We start from the raw sequence: 17,950 nt of genomic DNA on the forward strand, positions 1-17,950 counted from the left end.
TACCGCCTGTCCCAGCCCCTGCCTCTCGGCACCCCTTGATGCTCTTGACTGAGTGTCATGGGGGTCCGAAGTGTTTACTTTGAAAAAATTAGTGTTCAAAGCATGCCGGTCACCTGAATACTTCAGCTAGGCATAATGGGATAGAACTCCGCTTCTATTTTGTTGATTTTCGGAACTGGGGCCATCATTAAGAGGGACGGCCGGGGGCATTCATATTGTGCCGCTAGAGGTGAAATTCTTGGACTGGCGCAAGACGAACCAAAGTGAAAGCATTTGCCAAGAATGTTTTCATTAATCAAGAACGAAAGTTGGAGGTTCGAAGACAATCAAATACTGTCGTAGGTCCGACCATAAACGATGCCGACTAGCGATTAGGCTGCGTTTTTCCCAAGACCCGCCGAGCAGCTTCCGGGAAACCAAAGTCTTTGGGTTCCGGGGGGAGTATGGTTGTAAAGCTGAAACTTAAAGGAATTGACAGAAGGGCACCACCAGGAGTGGAGCCTGCGGCTTAATTTGACTCAACACGGGAAATCTCGCCCGGACACGGAAAGGATTGACAGATTGATAGCTCTTTCTCGATTCTGTGGGTGGTGGTGCATGGCCGTTCTTAGTTGGTGGAGCGATTTGTCTGGTTAATTCCAATAACAACTGAGACTACTCCATGCTAACTAGTTACGCGACACCCAGCGGTCCGCGTCCAACTTCTTAGAGGGACAAGTGGCTTTCAGCCACACGAGATCGAGCAGTAACAGGTCTGTGATGCCCTTAGATGTCCGGGACTGCAAGTGAGCTGCACTGAACGGATCAGCGTGTGTCTACCCTTCGCCGACAGGTGCGGGTAACCCACTGAACGCCGTTTGTGATAGGGATTGCAATTATTTCCCATGAACGAGGAATTCCCAGTAAGAGGGGGTCATAAGCTCGCATTGATTTAGTCCCTGCCCTTTGTACACACCGCACATCGCTACTACCGATTGGATGGTTTAGTGAGGTCCTCGGATTGGCCCTGCCTGGGTCGGCAACGGCCCTGGTGGAGCGCCGCGAAGACGATCAAACTTTACTATCTAGAGGAAGTAAGAGTCGTAACAAGGTTTCCGTATGAACCTGCGGAAGGAACATTAATGGCGGAGCAGCCTGAGCGACCGATGGTGCCAGCCCGAAGCCCTCTGCCGCCTCCTGTAAGCACGCACCCTAGGCATCGGGCCCTGGCGTTCCCTGGCAGGCGGAGCAGTCTACAGGAGCATGGGGTGCTTGGGTGAGGACCAGGACTTTGGCAGACCTCTTTCCCCAGGGAGGGCCTGACCGACACGTGAGGGACCGGGGACGGGGGGCGTCCCCTGTCTCTCTTTGGGAGGGGCACAGCGGTAGGCCCTCCCAAGACAGAACCCATGCTCACCCGGCATGACCCCCCCGTGGCGGGGGTAAACCGAATGGCAGCGCCTCCCCGGGCTGGTACCACCCCCCCTCGAAAGGCCCTGCCATCAGCTGGGCCCTCCTGCACCCGAGTCCTGGCCCGACCAGGCTTCTGGCGACTGAGAAGTGTCTCTTCTCGCATGGCAGGGTGGCCTGGAAGAGAAGGAGCCGAGGGCCTGTGAGGGGACCCCGGTTCCTCTCGGTGGGAGGCATGCAGGATGGGGCACTGCCTGGCTCTTCCCTTCCGGCGCCTCTGACCCGGGAGAGGGTGGGGTGGGCTGATCGCCAGCCTGGTGGCAAAGCTTGGGCCGCCCGGTGATGAACAGCTGACGTGCAGGTGGGGCGATCCTCCCTCGATGCCAGAGACCCGGTTTGGCCCGGACAAAGTGCGGCCAGGCAGAGTGGTTTGAAGACTCATGCGGTCCCTCCCGGTTACCCCGGGAGGAACTTGTGGCTGCGGGGCTCCCTGCTCCCGTTGCTCTGGGAGCCCCCTTCCTTCGCCCGTGGGTGGGTGGGGGTTGACTCCTGGGCTGAGTGCCTGGTAACGTTTTTTCTCCCAACTGTGCAATCTAACTCCCAGAAGGGAAGCCTTGAACGGGGAGCCCGGCGTCGTCTTCCGCCGATGAAGAACGCAGCTAGCTGTGAGAATTCTTGTGAATTGCAGGACACATTGATCATCGACACTTTGAATGCACCTTGCGGCCCCGGGTTCCTCCCGGGGCTACGCCTGTCTGAGGGTTGCTCGATCATCAATCGTCCCCGGAGCTTCCCCGGGACGCAGCTGGGGCTGTCGCAGGGTTAACTCTGCTTCCCTTCGTCCCTCCATCAGGTCAGACCCCCCCGATCGCCCGTGGCAGGGTCCCCCATCACGTCCTGTCATGGAGGTACGCCGCTGACACGCCTAGCTGCGAGAAGGGGTGCCTGGCTGCATGCCACGCGTGGCTGTCTGTGGTGTCCCACCGGCTGCCCGCCCGCACGCACGCTCCTCAGGCACCCACCTCCGCAGCCGGCTTCCCGGGGAGGGCGAAACCCCTCCAGATCCGATCCGGGGAAAGAGGGCGCGCGCTGCTCCGGCAGGGGCCTGCACTTCCCCCGTCTCCCCCTTAAGGCTCCGGTGTTTTCTTCTGACTACAACCTCAGATCAGACATGGCGAACCGCGGAATTTAAGCATACTACTAAGCGGAGGAAAAGAAACTAACCAGGATTCCCCCAGTAAGGGCGAGTGAAGAGGGAAGAGCCCAGCGCCGAATCCCCACGCGGCGACGGGAGTGGGAAATGTGGCATACAGAAGACCGACTCCCCTGCGTCGCTCAGGGGGCTCAAGTCCTTCAGATCGAGGGGCACCCTGCGGACGGTGTTAGGCCGGTAGCGGCACCTGGCACGCTGAGATCGGGTCTTCTCGGAGTCTGGTTGCTTGGGAATGCAGCCCAAAGCGGGTGGTAAACTCCATCTAAGGCTAAATACGGTCGAGAGACCAATAGCCAACAAGTACCGTAAGGGAAAGTTGAAAAGAACTTTGAAGAGAGAGTTCAAGAGGGCATGAAACCATTGAGAGGTAAACGGGTGAGGTCTGTGTAGCCCGCCCGGGGGATTCAACACAGTGGGAAGGTCAGTGACCTGGGAGTTACAGATCCCCTCTGCGGGACCGTCACAGGGCGCATTTCCTCTGCGGCAGTGCACCGTGTCCGACTCTGGGTCTGCTGGGAAGGCTTCCGGGTGGCAGGTGGCCCTCCGCTCCGGCAGAGGGTGTTACAGCCCTCCTGGCAGCAGCTTTGCCGTGTCCATGGGGCTGAGGGAGATTCGACCACCTCCGCGACCTCCCCTAGGTACCTGTTCCCAGCTGCCCATCGGGACAGGGCGAGGCTGTTGAAGGGGGGACAGGGCCCTCTGCTCGACTGTCGACTGGGGCAGACTGTTCTCAGTATGCCCGACCACGTGGGGAGGCCCATGCCGGGCGCCAGGGGTCTGCGGCGATGTCGGTTACCCACCCGACCACTCTTGAAACACAGACCAAGGAGCCTAACACATACGCGAGTCGGAGGGCCGAGCTAAACCCTGTGGCACAATGAAGGTGAGGGCTGCCGCACGCCGGCTGAGGTGGGATCCCGCCGCGTTTCCAGGAGTGGGCACACCACCTGCCCATCTCGCCCGCTCCGTCGGGGAGGTGGAGCATGAGCGTGCGTGATAGCACCTAAAAGATGATAAACTATGCCTGGGCATGGCGAAGCCAGAGGAAACTCTGGTGGAGGTCCGTATTGGTCCTGACGTGCAAATCGGTCATCCGACCTGGGTATACGGGCGAAAGACTAATCAAACCTAGTAGCTGTTTCCCTCCGAAGTTTCCCTCAGGATAGCAGGCGCTTGGAGCCCCCAGTTTTATCTGGTAAAGCGAATGATTAGAGGTCTTGGGGCCGATCTCAACCTATTCTCAACCTTTAAATGGGTAAGAAGCCCGGCTTGCTGGCGTGGAGCCGGGCATGGAATGAGAGTGCCTAGTGGGCCACTTTTGGTAAGCAGAACTGGCGCTGCGGCATGAACCAAACGCCGGGTTAATGCGCCCGATGCCGATGCTCATCAGACCCCAGAAAAGGTGTGTGAGAAGGTGGCCTGATATATGCTGTCCACTAGTTCTAGTGGGCACCCTGTATCAGTCCAAACAACCCCTTATGGTGAATGGTTAAAGACAACCTTATATGAAAGCTATCCTAGTGGTAGCTATGGAGAGCAGCCTTCAGGCTAAGTCTTGAAGGAATGTAAAGCAGCTTGTTTTACCAGTCTATAATCTCTTGAATGATCAAATGAAAGGACAACCACACCAGGTATATATTTAAAATATATGTATTTAGGTTAACACACACCCCTCTAGTCTCTTTATGAGACTGGAGTTCGAAGTACTTTAGTTACAAGTGATCAAGCATCAGTAAAAGCACAAATACACGTTTGGGCCCTAGGGGCGTACCAAACCATATACCAAAAAAGTGGTATAAGAACCACGACTGGAATAGGCACTAGGCCTATTGCCTCTAGAATCGCTGGGACCCCAAGGAACCACCCAAGGTAGTGACACAGGGGACCCACGGGAGCTGTATGCAGTGTGAAAACACAACCGCGGGTTCCTATTATCTTCTATGGGCTATGTCGCGGTTGGAAATTTAAAGATTAGGGACACTTCTAATCGAGTCTGGACCAAACACTTTTGGACTTAAGAAGGGGTAGCACCCACGAGAGCACCAGAGTACTCGAGTTACCTCACCCAGGGTAGCCGGGTGGATAGGTGTCTTTTGGTGTCGGGCCGACAATTTCAATGGAAGCCTGCAAAGAACTGCTACTGTCGGGAAGAGGAGAAGTGTCCGAAGAGATCCAAGCCTGGATCTAGGATGTAAAGAACCTGAAAGCGGAAGGGACAGAGTCTGGGACACTAGCCAGTGAACGAGGGCAGGATGGACCAATGCCCACAGATGTCGGGTGCTTCAGGTGAGTTGATGGGTGTCTTGACTCTTCAGCCACGAGGTCCAGGAGGCGTCGACGAAGTCCACGAGCAGGATTTGAGCTGTCCCACGAAGTCTGTCGAGTGCTGTGGTGTCGGCGACCAGAAAGGACTCAACAAGCCTTGTCAACGGCAAGTCACTGGAAATCAGAGAAAGGACTGCGGTGCAGACCAGCAAGGTCTGAGGGACTCACCCAGCAACGGTAAGTCAGGGCATGTCTGGAGCAACCCAGTAAGCCCAATCAGAAAAGGAGTCTCCTTCATGGTTACCTGCTAGCCAACAGGCTAGTGATTGCGAAGGAACCTCAAGCGATCACACTTGGAGCTGGCCCACGGGTCACTCGTGGAGTGGAGGCCAACAATCTTTGGTGCAGGAGGTGCTCAAGGCTGGGGCTACTCGGAGCCCAAAGCACAACTTCAAGGAGGACAAGGAAGATAGTGTTGCTTCAAAAGTTCACGGTGTCCAGGGGTCACGGTTCCACGTCACCCACGATAGCCACGGGCCTCAGCTTTGCTGTGGACTCGGGGTATCCTCTGGGAAGTCTGGAAATCCACCTCTGGTGATGCAGAGACTTTGGCATCTGGCGGGAGCTTCAGAATTGCAGACCTGTCAGTTGCTTCTTTGGTGCCTGCCAAGCAGGGGAGTCACTCCTTGACCCCAAGGGAGATTTCTTCAGTCTTCTAGTCAGGCTAGAACTTCGAAGGTCCAGGATATATGTTGCAGAGTTTTTTCCAGGGTAATCTAAAGTCCTAGGGACTGGATTCCTATACTTATAGTAAATTTAATGTCCAGTTTCATGCCAGAGCAGGGGCAGGTAGCCCCTGCAACCGGTTTGAACTGGAGTATGCACAGGGACACCAAGTGTGCCCCCCAGTGCAGGACTTCAAAGCAGCAGAGAGTGCTCCCGCCCAGCCCCAATACACATCAACCTGTCTGGGGAGGTGGGGACACCTCCCCTCGACAGGAAACCTATTGTCCAGGCCTCCCCTGCTGAAGTTTCGGTCAGCAACAGGAGGCCAGACCAGAGTATGTGGCAGAGTCATCCATTTTGTGATGCCAGGGCTCAGGAAAGTCCTACCGGTTTTAGCCAGTGTGAACATGTCTCTCCCTCTAGAAGGGTGGAATGCTACCCCTGCCGCCAGGTCTGGTGGGGGGGGGGTAGTATTCCAAAGCGTTTGACACCAAACACGACATGTTTTGATGCAGCCATCCCAAAGTTAGCATTTACCGCTAGGTTATAATGCACTTAAGAGTATATGGTATGGCTGTATCACAGAACAGCCATAAGGAAGTATTTCCGAAAGCTGCAGAGGGGCTCAGCTCATGCTTGGGCACCCTCTCACATAAAACCAAGCACTCTGCTTTCAGGATTGTCAAGGCCTGCCATAGGAGTGGCTTATAGGTTTATATGTGTCTGTATAGGGTAGTGATATAGGTAGCGTATACCACAGTAAGGGGGGCAAGCACACCCTTACCCAGGCTGCAGTACCAGAACTGTGGTGCCCTTTTGGAGTGCTTCCCAGGAGTGGCATAATATATGCTGCAGCCCCTGGTAGGCCTCTGAAGTACCTATGCCCTAGGTACATAGTATACCATATACTAGGGGCTTGTAAGGCACTCCAGAATTCAATTAGATATGTACCTACTGTACATGGAAACCATTTTAGAGGGGAAGCAGCTAGGCTGTGGTACTGATTAGCAGGGCCACAGCCAGACTAAGGTAAAAAAAACAGTGAAACACCAGCAAAAAGTGGGGGTACCCATGTAAAGCATATCCTACTCTCCTACAAGATCTTGCTTGATATAGGCACAAGGACGGTGGCCATGGAAGTCGGAATCTGCTAAGGAGTGCGTAACAACTCACCTGCCGAATCAACTACCCCTGAAAATGGATGGCGCTGGAGCGTCGGGCCGTCACCGGCGCTGAGATCTGCTGGGGCTAAGCCGCGATGAGTAAGAGGGCCGCTGCATTGCGTACGGAAGCCTGGAGCGAGGGCCAGGGTGAAGCCACTGCAGGTGCAGATCTTGGTGGTAGTAGCAAATATTCAAACGAGAACTTCGTCGGTCCTAAAAGATGGGCGAGCGCTGTTTGGAAGGGACGGGCGATGGCTTCCGTTGCCCTCGGCCGATCGAAATGGAGTCTGGTTCAGATCCCAGAACCCAGAGTGGCGGAGATGGGCACCCTCGCGGCATCCAGTGTGGTAACGCAAATGATCCCTGAGAAGCCGGTGGGACCCCGGGGAGAGTTCACTTTTCTTTGTGAAGGGCAGGGCGTCCTGGAATTGCTCGCCCTGAAAGAGGGGCCCGAGCCTTGGAAAGCATTGCGGTTCCGGCGGTGTCCGGTGAGCTCTTGCTGGTCCTTGAAAATCCAGGGGAGATGGTGTGAATCTCGCGCTGGGCCGTACCCATAGCCGCAGCAGGTCTCCAAGGTGAACAGCCCCCAGCATGTTCCTACAATGTAGGTAAGGGAAGTCGGCAAGTCAGATCTGTAATTTCGGGATAAGGATTGGCTCTAAGGGCTGGGTCGGTCAGGCTGGGGCCCAAAGCGGGGCTGGGTGCGTGCCGCGCCTGGACGGGGTGCCTCCCTCTGGGGCGGCGGCGACTCTGGACACGAGCCAGGCCCTTCCTGTGGATCGCCCCAGCTGCGGTGTTCGCCTCTCCCCGTGCCCCCTTCCCGGGGGCATGGTGCCGGCGTTCTGTCTCGGCCGGCGCCTAGCAGCTGACTTAGAACTGGTGAGGACCAGGGGAATCCGACGGTTTAATTAAAACAAAGCATCGCGAAGGCCTCAGGCGGGTGTTGATTTCTGCCCAGTGCTCTGAATGTCAAAGTGAAGAAATGAAGCGCAGGTAAACGGCAGGAGCAACTATCACTCTCTTAAGGTAGCCAAATGCCTTGTCATCTAATTAGTGGTGTGCATGAATGGATGAACGAGATTCTCACTGTCCCTACCTACTATCTAGCGAAGCCACAGCCAAGGGAACGGGCTTGGCAGAATCAGCGGGAAAACAAGACCCTGCTGAGCTTGACTCTAGCCTGGCACCGTGAAGAGACATGAGAGGTGTAGGATAAGTGGGAGGCCCTCAGGCCACTGGTGAAATACCACTACTCATCGTTTGTGAGGCAGGGGGGCGAGTCCTATGGGGCTCTCGCTTCTGGCTCCAAGCGAGGCGCAACCCGCTCCGGGGACAGTGGCAGGTGGGGTGTTTGATTGGGGCGGTACACCTGTCAAACGATAATGCAGGTGCCCTAAGGTGAGCTCAGGGAGGTCAGAAACATCCTGCGGAGCAGAAGGGCAAAAGCTCGCTTGAGCTCGATTTTCAATATGAATACAGACCATGAAAGCGGGGCCTCGCGATCCTTCTGCCTTTTTGGGTTTCAAGCAGGAGGTGTCAGAAATGTTACCAGAGGGATAACTGGCTTGTGGCAGCCAGGCGTTCATAGCGACGTTGCTTTTTGATCCTTCGAAGTTGGCTCTTCCTATCATTGTGAAGCAGAATTCACCAATCGTTGGATTGTTCACCCACTAATAGGGAACGTGAGCTGGGTTTAGACCGTCATCAGACAGGTTCGTTTTACCCTACTGATGTGTTGTTGCTAGAGTAATCCTGCTCAGTACGAGAGGAACCACAGGTTCAGACATTTGGTGTATGTGCTTGGCTGAGGAGCCAATGGGGCGAAGCTACCATCTGTGGGATTATGACTGAACGTCTCTAAGTCAGAATCTCACCTAAACTGTAACGATACTGCAGTGCCGTGGAGCCTCAGTTGGCCTGGGATAGCCGCCCTCTCTCGGGGGACCGGTGCGTAGAGCCACCTGCTTAGGGACCGGAGTGCGGACGGAAGGGGGCTGCCTCCATCGCCCTTAGTGCACCGCATGTTCATGGGGCACCCAGTGCTAAATCATTCGTAGATGACCTGATTCTGTGTGAGGGTTTCTTAAGTACAAGAGCAGCTACCTCGCTGCGATCTATTGAAAGTCCTCCTCTGAGCCAAGCTTTTGTCTCTCCGTGCATGGGCGCCCGCCTTCCTCCAGCATACCCAGGGGTGGCTCACACTGCCACTGGGCCAGTGGGAAGGACACAGAGGGGGTAACGCGGGCCCACAGGAGGCTGCCTCCACCACGTGCCCTCCGGCATGGGGTCCTCCCCCTCCCATCCCTGCCCCACCAGGGTGCAGGGACAGGGCCACAATCCCTCCTTGGGGGTCGGCAGGGTGACCAGATGGCCTGGGCCAGCCGGGCCTCCCCTTCCCACGGCTCCCACTTAAGTCGGGCAGGGAGGCGAGCAGCCCCGGGGAAGGAGCCTCCCGAGCGGGTGCCTTGGAGTGCCTGGCTACCCTCGCCGGACTGCAAGGGCGACTGGGTACGGCACCCTCCCAGGCCATCTGGGGGCTGGGTCATCCCGGGCCATCTGGTCGCCTGGCTGCACGACCAGATGGTCCTGCGGGCCGTGCAACCTGAAGGCCGGGCGACCAGATGGCCCTGCGGGCCGGGTGACTGTGAGAAAGTGCCATCTTTCTTGCATGGTATGCCCCCACTTTTTGCTGAATTGCTGAATGTACTTTGACTGAGTGGGCCCTGGACTCCTGCCAATCAGGTGCCCAGGGCCTATGTTCCTTCCTTAAACACACAAAACCCAAATTGGCAAACCCTGGCCACATGTCAGCCCCTGGTAAATGGTACCCAGGGCCTTGTGACCAGGGAAGGCCTCTAAGGGCTGCAGCACTCCTTGTGCCACCCTTAGAGGCCCTGTACCCTTACACACACACACTGCCCTTGCAGGCTGGGTGTCTGGGTGCAAGACAAAACAAAGAGTCGACATGGCACACATCCCTGTGTGCCATGCCCATCACCTACACTGCCATGGCATATATCAGCCACCCCTCTAGCTGGGTGCCCTATGCCAATGGTGTGGGCACAGGAGCAGGAGCCCTGTGCCCCTACAGTACCCAGGTCCATTCCTGGGCACTGTAAGTGCAGTGCTGCCACTTAAGAGTACATGGTGCTGAGAGTTCGTCAAACACGAACTCCACAGCACCATAATGGCAACACTGACGACTGAGAAGTTTGGTATCAAACTTCTCAGCACATTAAACCCCCACTGATGCCAGTGTGGAATTTAATGTACCAAGCACCCCAGAGGGCATCTTAGAGATGCCCCCTAAAACCTAACCTACAATCCACGTCTGATCTGAGGCTGCCACACAGCAGACATGTTGCTGGACCCCTGGGTAGGAGAGCCCCTGCTCTCCTGGGCCTGCAACAATGCACATCCTGGGCGAGGTGCTAAATCTCCTCCCCCAGGATGGGCAGGGGGAAGCTTCAAAGGCATACCGCCTCTGTGAGCTTCCCCAGGCCACTGCAACCCCCCACTCTGGCGGGAAGCTTGGCCGAAAACCCCAAATAAGGACAGGGGATGTGCCAGCCTGCCAACCCCACCCCTCCCCTCAGGTGGGGGAGGCGAGGTGAAGCACATCTCCGGGCTCTCGCCATCTTGAAGATGGGAAGCCCTACCCTATCAGGACTAGGCTACTGCCGTCCTCCCATAGGAGAGAGGCAGGATAGGGGGTGTACCCACCCCAGGACAGGGACCCATTGGTCCCTGCCCTTCACCTACCTGTAACGCCCCTAAATCTAGTATTTAGGGGCACCCTGAACCTTCCTTCCCCAGATTCCAGATTCCAAAATCCGAAGAAGAGCTAGAAGAAAGAAGACCTGCCCTGCAGCTGCTAAGAAGAGGAAGACACAAACTGCTTTGGCCCCAGCCCTACCGGCCTGTTGACCCTCGAACCTGCTCCTGCTCCAACCCGGCATCTCTTGTGGCCACCAACCTCACAAACCCCGGAGGATCTGGATACCTTTTGATTCTAAGCCCCTGGGACTCCCATGAGTAGAGGCTCTACTCAAAATCTACTTCTAATCCCTGGCAGCAGCCTGGAACGGCGAACCCAGCACACTCTGCACCAGCCAAGCCTGGCCTGTGCCGGAGTGAGCAAAGACCATGAGGACAACCCCACGGCGACTGTGACCCCGAGTCCGGCACCCAAGGACCTCCCTCGACACTCCTGAAGAAGCCTGCAGCCTCAGAACAAGGTGCCCCCCAACCGCAATCAACGGAGGGTAAGATTTCCTGACACCAAAAGACACCTGGCGCTCCGCGGCCCCCTGTGCTCAATCCCGGGGTACCTACCTATCCTCCAACTACCCAACTTACCTCTCGAAGTGGTGGTGGCACCTGAAGAATCCTCGTCCCCGAGCTTGCAGTCTTTTTCTAAACCGGAGATTTCCCATTGAAATCAATTGAGCGCCTGAAGGCTCAAAAGCACCCTGCACCCAGCCGCCCGAGTGGCCCTGGCAGTGCAACCTCTACACCTATCTACTTCCCCACTTGCCCTGAGTAAGTGACCAGGAGCCCAGCTCCCACAGCCGCGTGGCCTGCTAGTCAGCAGCCACCAACCAATGCCCCCCTATCCCTCATAGGATAACATTGGGCCTAACTCTCTCTGCACCCGGTCGCCCTTGTGCCGCTGGGGGTGAACTAACTGTACCTACCTGACCCTGGGAGACCCCTGAGTCTATGACCAGAACCTTAACTCTGCCAGTCGAGTACTTACCTTTAAACCGATAACTCAATTTTCTCCATAGGGTAACATTGACTGGCTTTTCCTAAAATTTCTTCTAAGTGTGGACTTTTCAAAACTTAAAATATTCACCAAAAATCAGCCGAGTAACGAAAACGAAAATACTCACCTGCTCTTAGGTGAGCTCCCAGTGCTGGATCTTGGTGCCCAGCACTGACTCTTACAACTTACAACTGTACTTACCAGTAACCCAATTTTCTTCCATAGGAAATTATTGACAGTTTTTCTGTGAAATTTCTTCTGAGTGTCGATTTCTGCAATCTTTAAATATTCTTTAAAAATCGTATAATATCTGAAAACGTAATTACTTACCTGTTTTGGATAAAGGTCCCAGTACTGAGTCTAGGCACCCAGTACTGGATTACAAAAGAGCACGGATTGGAGATAAACACCTTAAAGACAAAATTCATGGCCTTCAATCCACCACCCAGGTTTCACCGCATCCCACGTATAGGGAATAACACACTCGAACGAGTCAAGACCTTTGAATACCTTGGTGTTACCCTTAATGAGGAATTGGGGTGGGGTCCGCACCAGGAGAAAGTAAGGATGAAACTAGTGCAACATGTGGGTGGGATACTAAGGATGGTAGGGAAGAATAGGTCGACCCTCAAACCCATAGGCCCACCACTCCATATTTACAGGGTGCAAGCCAGAGGAGCTGTTACATATGGTAGTGAATTATGCGGTCATAAAGTCTTGGATAGTCTGACTAAAGAGGAGAATAGATTTCTCAGGTGTCTAGTAGCTCTTCCTCCTAGTACACCCCTAGTGCCTCTAAGACTCGACCTAGGCATTAGACCCCTGGGAGAAGAATTGGCACTTCGCCCTGTGATCTACTGGCGCAGATTGTGGGCGGTGCCCGAATTGATTCACTACAGACAGGCCCTGCAGGAAGTCCTTAGCTTTCCAAACTCGGGGAACATTGCTTGGCTTAAATTTGTAAGGAATAGTCTAGTGGGCCTAGGTCTAGATGCACTTTGGAATGATCCTCATGATGCCTGTCTCAGGCTTCCCAAAAAAGTTTTAACCAAATTGTATTACAACTCCAAGGCTCCCACACTTCGACCTTCAAAATCTTTAGGGTCCTTAACGCACCAATTCCTTTACATGAAGAACACCTATAGCTTTGAATCGGTCCTTGACAATGTTTACCCTGTAGTAATTAGGAAGCTCTATTTGAAATGGAGGCACGGGTCCTTGCCAATTCGTGCACTTACTAGTCTTTGGTCTGTGTCGACACCCAGTATTTGCCCGGCATGTGGGGTAAGCGATGAAACCGAACTGCATATTATATTTTTTTGTCCGGGCTATACTGAGGCGCGCAGGAAATGGATCATTCCCGCTTGTAGGAATATGGGTTTCATCAGGTGCCACGAAGCCTTTAGAATTCTCAAGAGTGTAATGGCTGTTCACATTGTGTTTGCTGTGGCCAAATTTCTGGGGGCTTTATGGCACAAGCGGAAACGGTATTTAAAAATGTTATCATGATTCATCTTGCACTGTGCTAAATGGCATATGATTTCATGTAATCAGCAGATATCTAGCTGTGTGGCTGAACCAATGTTATATTCCCTTTTATCCCCTTTTATTACTAATTTTAATACCAAATGTATGGTTTTTAAATGCTTTTATACTCATCTTATGTACTTTTATGGAGATTTCTCCGAAATAAAGTTTTCTTGAATGAATGATTACAAAAGTAACGAGAACATACTATACCTGCAACTTGAATTTTGTGCCATAGGGAATCATTGACTGTTTTCTATTAAATATTTTCTAAGTGTCAACTTTTAAAATAGCAAAATATTGTCTAAAAATCACACCGTAATTAAGTCGGCTTTTATCACTTGATTCCAAGTACTGTCCCAGGACTGAATCTAGGATCCAGTCCTGGAATTCCAAAAGTAATCCTAAAAGTAATCTGTGACAACCTGAAACTTCCATTGAACTCAATGCATTATTGTGTTTAAAATAGTGTTGCCTATTGCAACCACTTGTAACTGTTTACAAAAGTCAATTGCTTATTGCAAAATTATTTATATAAAGCATCTCATTCTGAGAAAGTATATTGTAATTCCAATTGTTGGTTCTAAAATAAAACAAGCATATATTTTTTATATATAAACCATTGGCCTAGAGTTCAGTTATTGAGTGTGTGAGACCATTTGCTGACTGAGTGTGTACAACAAATGCTTTACACTGTCCTCAGATACTTCCTTACTACTCGACCAAGTTACCACTTTAGAGAGTAAGGTTATATCTAACTTTAGCCTCTGCCAAGCCTCTGGGGACTATGGACTCTGTACACCCTGTACCTATTTGGGAACAGTATATACAGAGCCACTTTCTCACAGTGACCAGATGGCCCTGCGGGCCGGGTGACCAGATGGCCGTCCGTCCGTCCATCCGTCCGTCCAGGCAGGCTCCAACTTTTGTCCTTCCCCAGAGTTATGTAATGGTCGAGAAAAATGGGCTCCCTGGGGAGAGGACGTGGCCTGGGCTTAACCCTCCTTGGTTCCAGCCGAGGGTCTGGGTGCTGGGGACAGAAGGTCCACATGGGCCCGGGAAGGCTCCCCCTGGCCTGGTTGGGTGTTGGAAGCAGAGACCAGGCCCGGGGCTTAAGCTCCGTCCAACAGGCCATGGAGTGCGGGAGCCCCCTGTCCTGCAAGCCAGCCGAGGGTCTGGACGCTGGGCACAGGGGTTCCATGGGGGCCTGGGGAGGCTCTCCCCGGCCTGGCCTAGGAATCATAAGCTGGGACTGGGACAGAGCCCCAGGGCTTGAGCTCCGTCTGACGAACCCCAGGGTGTGGGAGCCCCCCGTCCTGCAATCCAGCCTAGAGTCCGGGCGCTGGGGACTGGGTTCCACCGGGGCCTCGGGAGGCTCTCCCTAGCCTGGCTATGGTTCGGAAGCTGGGACTGGGCCCGGGGTGTGGGATTCCCCCCATCCTGCAAGCCATCGGAGGGTCCGGGCGCTGGTTACAGGGGTCCACCGGGGCCCGGGGAGGCTCTCCACAGCCTGGCTAGTGTTTAGAAGCTGGGACAGAGCCCAGGGCTCGAGTTCCCTCTGACGAACCCCAGGGTGTGGGAGCCCCCCGTCCTGCAAGCCAACCGAGGGCCACGGCGCTGGGGACGGGGGTCCACCGGGGCCCAGGGAGGATCTCCCCAGCCTGGCTAGCGTTTGGAAGCTGGGACCGGGCCTGGGGCTAGTGCTCGGTCTCAGGGTGTGGAAGCCCCCTCATCCTGCAAGCCAACCGAGGGTCTGGGCGCTGGGTACGGGGGTCCACCAGGGCCCGGGGAGGCTCTCCCCAGCCTGGCTAGGGTTCGGAAGCTTGGACCGGGCATCGGGGCTTGTGCTCCATCCCAGGGTGCAGGAGCCACCCATCCTGCAAGCCAGCCGAGGGTCCCGGCGCTGGGGACGGGGGTTAACCGGGGCCCGGGGAGGCTCTCCCCAGCCTGGCTAGGGTTTGGAAGCCAAGACCGGGCCCGGGGCTTGTGCTCCGTCCGGCAGGCCCCGGAGTGCAGGAGCCCCCCGTCATGCAAGCCAGCCGAGGGTTTGGGCGCTGGGGACGGGGGTCCATCAGGGCCCGGGGAGGCTCTCCCTGGCCTGGCTAGGGTTTGGAAGCTGTGACCAGGGCCAGGACTCGTGCTCCGTCCCAGGTTGCGGGATCCCCCTGTCCTGCAAGCCAGCCGAGGGTCTGGGCGCTGGGGACGGGGATCCACCGGGGCCCGGGAAGCCTCTTCCCGGCGTGGCTAGGGTTCAGAAGCTGGGACCGGTGCTCGCGCTCCATCCCAGGGTGCGGGAGGCCCCATCCTGCAAGCCAGCCAAGGGTCCGAGCGCTGGAGACGGGGGTCCACCGGTGCCCAGGGAGGCTCTCCCCGGCCTGGCTAGGGTTTGGAAGCTGGGACCAGGCCCGGGGCTCATGCTCCGTACCAGGGTGCGGGAGCCCCCATCCTGTCCCCGGCCTGGCTAGGGTTCGGAAGCTGGGACCGGGCCCGGGGCTCATGCTCTGTCCCTGGGTCACAGGGTGCAGGAGCCCCCATCCTGCAAGCCAGCCGAGGGTCCAGATGCTGGGGACGGGGGTCCACCGGGGCCCAGGGAGGCTCTCCCCGGTCTGGCTGCTTTCAGAGGCAGGCACCGGGCCGGGGAGCGGGGGTGACTGGCTTTATCCACTCTGCTGGTGGAGCAGAGTTTTCTGTCTACCCCTATACGGCCCGGTGGTGCGGGAGCCCCCGTCCTCCGGCCTGGCGAGGGTCCGGGTGCCCGTGACTGGCTCGCCCGACCTGGCTGGGATCAGAAGCAGGGACCGGGCCAGGTGGGGGGGTGGCTAGCTAAGTAATTAACACTGTGTAGTAGGAGTTTGGTTAGGGCTGGGTGGAATTGGCGTAACGCCACTATGCGGAATTATGAAAAAAATGTGTGGAAAAAAAGCGCCAGTCCTGAGGGTCTGTGTGCCCAGGACAGGGGTCCCTCGTGCCCGGGCAGCCCCGGCCTGGCTGGGTTGAGAAGCAGGGACCAGCTCCAAGGCCTGGGTTTCAGTCGGGGCCTGGGGTGTGGGAGCATCCGTCCTGCGGCCTGCCAAGTGTCCATCTGCCCTCAAACTACCATACTACCGCCCTTGGACTCCAATGCTACTGCCCTTGGACTCCTATGCTACTGCCTTCGGAATCCCTAACTACCGCCCTCGGCATCCCATACTACCACTTTCGGACTCCCATGCTACCGAAATTTGACTCCTATGCTATCGTCCTCTGACTCGCATGCTACCGCTCTTGTACTCCCATGCTACCAGCATTGGACTCACAAGCTACTGCCCTTAGACTTCCATGCACCGCCCTCGGACTCCCCTGCTACTGTCCTTGGACTCCCATGCTACTGCCCTTGGACTCCCATGCTACTGCCCTTGGACTCCCATGCTACTGCCCTTGGACTCCCATGCTACCGCCCTTGGACTCCCATGCTACTGCCCTTGGACTCCCATGCTACTGCCCTTGGACTTCCATGCTACTGCCCTTGGACTCCCATACTACTGCCCTTGGACTCCCATGCTACTGCCCTTGGAATCCCATGCTATTGCCCTTGGACTCCCATGCTACCGCGCTTGGTCTCCCATTCTGCAGCCCTTGGATTCCCATGCTTCTGCCCTCAGGATCACATGCTTTTGCCCTGAGACTCCCATGCTACCGTCCTTGGACTCCCATGCTACTGCCCTTGTACTCCCACGCTACTGCGCTTGGATTCCCACGCTACTGCGCTTGGATTCCCATGCTACTGCGCTTGGATTCCCATGCTACTGCGCTTGGATTCCCATGCTACCGCCCTTGGATTCCCATGCTACCGCCCTTGGATTCCCATGCTACCGCCCTTGGATTCCCATGCTACCGCCCTTGGATTCCCATGCTACCGCCCTTGGATTCCCATGCTACCGCCCTTGGATTCCCATGCTACCGCCCTTGGACTCCCATGCTACTGCCCTTGGACTCCCATGCTACTGCCCTTGGACTCCCATGCTACCGCCCTTGGACTCCCATGCTACCGCCCTTGGACTCCCATGCTACCGCCCTTGGACTCCCATGCTACCGCCCTTGGACTCCCATGCTACCGCCCTTTGACTACGATGCTAACGCCATTGGATTGCCATGATACCACCCTTGGGCTCCCCTGCTACCGCCCTTGGATTTCCATGCTACCGCCCCTGGACTCCCATGCCACCTCCCTCAGTATCCTCTGCTACCGCCCTTGGACTCCCATGCTACCGCCCTTTGACTACGATGCTAACGCCATTGGATTGCCATGATACCACCCTTGGGCTCCCCTGCTACCGCCCTTGGATTTCCATGCTACCGCCCCTGGACTCCCATGCCACCTCCCTCAGTATCCTCTGCTACCGCCCTTGGACTCCCATGCTACCACCCTTGTTTCCCAAGCTACCGCCCATGGTTTCCCATGCTACCGCCCTTGGTCTCCCATCCTACCTCCCTCTGACTCCCATGCTACCGCCCTTGGACTCGCATGCTACCGCCCATGGACTTCTTTTCTGCAGCCCTTCACTCCCATGCTACCGCCCTCGGACTCCCATGCTACCGCCCTCGGACTCCCATGCTACCGCCCTTGGACTCCCATTCTGCTGCCCTTCACAACCATGCTACCACCCTTGGACTCACTTCCTACCACCCTCGGACTCCCATGCTACCACTCTCGGACTCCCATGACTCCCATGCTACCGCCCTCAGACTCCCATGCTACCGCCCTCTGACTCCCATGCTACCGCCAGTGCTTAATTTGTGCCAGTGCTTTCTGGTGCTTAGCATCGGCACTTAATTTTCAGGGCCATGTCTACACGCGTCTGTTAAACGTGGCGTCACATATGATATTGATGATTGATATTTTGTATATGTACCTCACTG

The 17,950-nt window shown here is 55.8% G+C and overlaps 3 pseudogenes; all 3 read left to right on the forward strand.

Moving 5' to 3' along the window:
* Positions 1-435: 435 nt before the first annotated feature.
* Positions 436-1,113, forward strand: LOC146833293 (18S ribosomal RNA; annotated as a pseudogene; the record flags this gene model as incomplete).
* Positions 1,114-1,999: 886 nt separating this feature from the next.
* LOC146833294 (5.8S ribosomal RNA) lies at positions 2,000-2,154 on the forward strand (annotated as a pseudogene).
* A 390-nt stretch (positions 2,155-2,544) lies between these two features.
* LOC146833295 (28S ribosomal RNA) lies at positions 2,545-8,904 on the forward strand (annotated as a pseudogene).
* Positions 8,905-17,950: the final 9,046 nt, after the last annotated feature.

The sequence above is a fragment of the Triturus cristatus genome, chromosome 4_2 (genome assembly GCF_964204655.1).
Source record: "Triturus cristatus chromosome 4_2, aTriCri1.1, whole genome shotgun sequence".
NCBI lineage: Eukaryota > Metazoa > Chordata > Amphibia > Caudata > Salamandridae > Triturus > Triturus cristatus.